Source organism: Asparagus officinalis, chromosome 5, assembly GCF_001876935.1.
Source record: "Asparagus officinalis chromosome 5, Aspof.V1, whole genome shotgun sequence".
Taxonomy (NCBI): domain Eukaryota; kingdom Viridiplantae; phylum Streptophyta; class Magnoliopsida; order Asparagales; family Asparagaceae; genus Asparagus; species Asparagus officinalis.
This window is the reverse complement of record NC_033798.1, coordinates 25814438-25819961: the sequence shown is the minus strand read 5'-3', so window position 1 is coordinate 25819961 and position 5524 is coordinate 25814438.

Below are 5524 nucleotides of genomic sequence, written 5' to 3'. Positions count from 1 at the left end.
TCCCCTCAATTAAAAAAAACTTAAAACCCTAGCTTTCTCGGGTGCTGTTCCCGCAGCCTATTCTTCAGCCCGACCGCGACCGCTGCCTCTCATCTCTTTAAAAGGTATGATTTTCAAAAAAAAATTAGAAATTTCTAAATTTTATATTGTTTATTGCTAAATTAGTTTTAAAAAAATATGATCTAAAAAACACCCGATTCATGATAGTCCATCATACTAAGTTCCGTTTGTGCTATAAATAGGTGTGATTATATAAGTTTGTGATGTGAAAATATGTGAAATACTTTTTTTTAAATAGAGTGATATTTAACACACTATAATTTTTAATAATATATTATATATCCAATTTAGGTGAATGGAAAAAAATAACGTTATCCCTAGACTTCTGTCTAATAATTACATCTAATTCTTTGGACTTATAATATAAGATAGACGACTCATATTTGGGTAGGAGATAAAGTTTCCTCTCGAAAATGATCATTTACTTTATATTAAACGAATAAAGAATTAGTACTAAAATTCATAATTGTTGGATCTGTCCTTCTCGGATGGGTTAGGAATATAGTAATGCATACATCCAACTTTTTATACTTTGTATATTTTCATTCTTGAAAGTTTCGACAGCACGTATTTGTTGTTCTCCGTGTACAATAAGCGTATGTTGTTCTACGTTTCAGGCTATTGCCGATACACATAATAACATCCACATAGTGTATAGGAAGAACAGCGGGTAGGTGCTGCCAAAATTTTTAAGAAATAAAAATATACAAAGTATACGAAGTTGGATGTAAGTACTATTATATTCTTAATGGATAGAAGCATTCCTATGACACCAGCTAGATTGGTGTAATTAGTTTCTATGTACGTTTCAGATATATATTTTATGTAGAAAAATATTTATATTGTTTAATGATATATGAACGTATGTATGATGTGTATTGTATGTATATTGTCACAAAGAGTCATGAATGTACTAGTAGTTGTGAGATTAATCATAGTTAATAATTATATATAATGTACAGATGAGGATAATTCCTGACAAATCATGGATAGATATTCCACAGCTTCAAAGATTTTGTGACACGCGATATAAGGAGGGATGTGACGCCTTCATGCGTTATGATGAAATGAATCCGAGAAATTTAAGTAGCGGTGCTATGTATTGTCCTTGTTGTAGGTATAGGAATATGAAGCTGCGGAATAGAAATGGTATACGGATCCACCTAATGAAATCAAGTTTTGATGAAAAATATAAATATTGGTCATATCATGGGGAAGGTTGCACTGAAGATGAGGATCCGAATATGCATGGTAGTACATCTAGTGGCTTACAGATAGATGACACAGAAACAATGTTGAATAATATTTTTTCTCGTCCTACCGAATATGATGTCGATGATAATGTCGAGGATGATATCAAAGATAAAAGTGAAGATGATATCGAAGTTTATGCTGAAGAGGTTGGAGGTGTTGAATGTGCGGAAAATATTGAAGATATGCATTCCTCCATAGAAATAAAGCGGATAATGAAGCTACTAGAAGATAGTGAAAATAACTTATATGAGGGCTGTACCGAGTACTTCAGATTTTTATTTATGCTGAAACTCCTACATATTAAAACACTTAGTGGAATGTCAGATAATTATTTTGAAATACTTCTTGATTTGCTTCGGACAGTAATTCCTAGAGGAGAGATTAGCATACTCCAAACAACTTATCAAGCTGAGAAGATTGTCTCCGCTCTGGGTCTTAATTATAATAAGATTAATGCATGTCCGAATGATTGTATATTGTACCACAAAACTAATAAAGACCTTGAAGAGTGTCCGACATATGGAGTTTCTAGGTGGAAGCAACACACAAACTCTTTAACTTCAACAATGATTACAACAGAGACAGAGGTGACACAGAAGAAAATTGCATCAAAGGTGCTTCGACATTTTCCATTGGCTCCTAGATTGTGACGATTATACATGAACAAGGACATAGCAAAGAACATGAGCTGGCATAAGGAAGATCAAGTAGATGATGGTAAACTAAGACATCCTGCTGATGCTTTAGCTTGGAAGCATGTTGATAAAATTTATCCTCATTTTGCCGAAGATTGTAGAAATGTCAGACTGGGCCTATCTAGTGACGGATTCAATCCGTTTGGGGTAATGAGCTCTGGCTGGTTTACATGGCTAGTTATATTAATACCATATAATTTACCTTCGTTGCTTTGTATGAAACAACCGTATATGATATTTTCATTATTGATACCCGGTAAGCACGTACCGGGTAATGATATTGATGTCTATTTAGAGCCGCTAATTGATGGGCTGAAACAGTTATGGTCTGAGGGTATTTTAGCGTACGATGCCCATCTTAAAGAGTTATTTAGATTATGTGCTATTCTATTATGAAAGATTAATGATACTCTTTTGTTATATAGATGATTCATGGATGCCACAATTTCCTTCCTATACATTCCAGGCCGACTTGAATCCGATGACGCATGACTATCGCCGTTTACCCTTCCTTCTGGACTCTCATAAGTCTAGAACTGAATCAATGAGGCACCACTCACGTGCTGCGAGAAGGTTGGAGGAAATGATGCCTACGCTGGAGTCTAGGAAAGCTGTTGGACTCGCAGCCAAAGAAAGGGAGAAAACGAATGGTAAATTTAATAAATACTTTTAATTTTAACATTTATAGATTATGTGATATATTATCATATTGTTATTATTGTAGATTCTAAGCCAGATCGCATAGAGGGATGACATGGCAGGAGCAAGCCTGAGTCTAAACAACCTCAAAGAGGCATGTGGGCCATTATTCAGTGGAATAATGATGCATTGCTCGTTGGTCCTTGGTCGTCAAGATTGAATTCGTATATTGGGGTTCTCGTGCATAGGGCGACCATATCAATCCTTATTTTAAATTTTGAGAACTATCGTGGACCGCTTACGAGGAGATATGGAATAAGCTTATGGTAACTTTATATTACTTTAGCTATTCATTTATTATTGATTAGTAAATAATATAAAATTATCCTAATTGAATATGTATGCAAATTTACAGGAAAACTTCTACCTTGAGGACTTTGATAGGGCTTGGCATTATGTTTTTAATGTTAAGGTTGAAGTTGTTCTCAAACCATGGAGGCATCAGATTAAGCATGAAACCTATGATAGGTATTCGGAGGACTGGCAGAGGTTTTTAAACCTCAATGATAGGGTTGATGAGCTTCATTTCACAGCTCTCCTCATGTATTAGGACACTATTGTCGCACAGGTTAGTTTCATGAAAACTACAATATTTACATGATATATTCTTTTATTGCATATTTACTAAAATATATTTTTTAAAGAATAAATTAGCGAAGGGATCACTGAATAGAAGGAAGAAGATGCATGACCACCACTTGGACGCACACTCTTATGCCAACTTGGAGGATGATTATTGACGAGATACAGTATATATCATTTAAAGTTTTAAATTATCTTAATGCTTAGTATGACTATGAAATCTCATAAATTTATAATATGACAGGGAAAATCAATAATGCCGATAAACTTGAAGGCAAAGTTTGCATATGGTACCTTCCGTTATCGATATAGGGATAAGGACAAGAATCAGGATAAGATCAAGAAAAATATCGAGTTGGTGGTGAGACTTATATATAACTTAATTAGTATTATTAACTCTATTTCGTTCTTAATTTTACAAAAAAATGAGAACACGAATAATATGGTATTTTAGAGAAATGTATGACATGTGAATAATCTAACACATTGACCTAGTAGTAAACAAATTTGCAAGAAAGTCAATTTGGTATTTACCTTGAATAATCAATAAAGTGAAGCTGCAACTAATTTGATATTTGTAAACTTATATTTGTACTTTAGGAGGGTTTTGAAACTGCAGCCAAGGAGGCTGCAACACTGCACATGTCATAGGAGAAAGTACAAAGCGCTCCAGACCCTTATATGCTATCTCCAAAGGATAACATCGCTCTCACTCATAACCTATTGGGAAATAATAGGTAGTGATGGTAAACAATCGAATTGATTTGAATACTACGTTCCTATTTATATTTGTTTAAAATTATTGAATTCAAAAACAAAATTTAATATTCATTTCCACCCTAATAATAGGAGAGGAAGATATCCTCTGCATGGTGTTGAAGCTTCACCGGGCATAAGCATGAGATCATCCACATCATCCTTCATGCCATCTACAGTAATGAGAGCAGCACCAGGCAGTCTGCAGGCTACGCAACTTGTTTTACGTGTCTTTGCGTATTTTTTTGACAAGATTGACGCAGAGCTACATGTTCAGGTGACTAGGGAGATGAGTAGAGTTATGTTGAGGGCCCACTCGATGGACGAGGTCATGTCCTACGTTGTAGATTATTTGGCCGGTGTGATTCCTTGTAGTCTGTTTGGTGGTATCATACGATTCATAAACTCAGGTGCCGATAATTCTAGCATTGGGCAGACCAGCACATGGTATCTTATTTTCCCTTACATTTATAAAATCATTTATGTTCAATATGTTATCAAACACTACATAATTCTAAAATCATTTGTTTAATATGTTTAATAACATAGAGGAACGCACTAGTATATTTTAAAAATACTCTTTGTTTAATATGTTATCAAACTTCACATAATTCTAAATTATTATTCAATTGGACTTTCAGACTGGAGATATTGGAGGGAGCAACACCCTTTTTCGTACAAGAGATAGTGATGTTGCCGCCACCGACTAGACGTGAGGTTTTTTTATTTTTTAATGCAATGAATAATTTCTTATTTGTAATAGTACTCTACTTTTATTCATGTCGTGTACTCTATGTTATTCATCTCGTGTTATGGATGAACTTGGTATTGCTAGTGTATATGTTGTAAATATTCAGATAATCTAAGTTTTTACTAAAGTAGATATTGACGTAGATTGTTGGATGTATATATTCGACTGGATTGTTGGATGTATATTATGGATTGGATGCGTATATTGTATATGGATATTGATTATATTTGGTTGGATGTATTCATGAGTATATTGTGAATGTAATTAAATATATAGGGAATCGACGTTTTAAAAAAATTACTGGAAAAATATCAACCTAGATAGAAATTCCGTCTAGGTTGACTCAACCTAGACAGAATTTTCGTCTAGGTTGAAATAATCAACCTAGATGGAATTTCCGTCAAGGTTGCCAATATAGACAGAATTCTATCTAGGATGCCAACCTAGACGGAAATTCCGTCTAGGTTGCTACCTAGACGGATTTTCGGTTTTCGTCTAGGTTGAGTTTCGTCTAGTTTGATCTAACTATACGGAATTCCGTCTAGTTTGACTCAAACTAGATGGAATTTTTCTAAATGGACCTTTCTAGATGGATTTTTATCTAGGTTAATCAACCTAGATTGGATTCTAAGTAACCTGGACGGATTTTTCCGTCTAAGTTACGCGTTTTTCTACTAGTGATTATTTATGAATTCAGTTCATATCAGAATTCTTTTGTTGTCGTTTC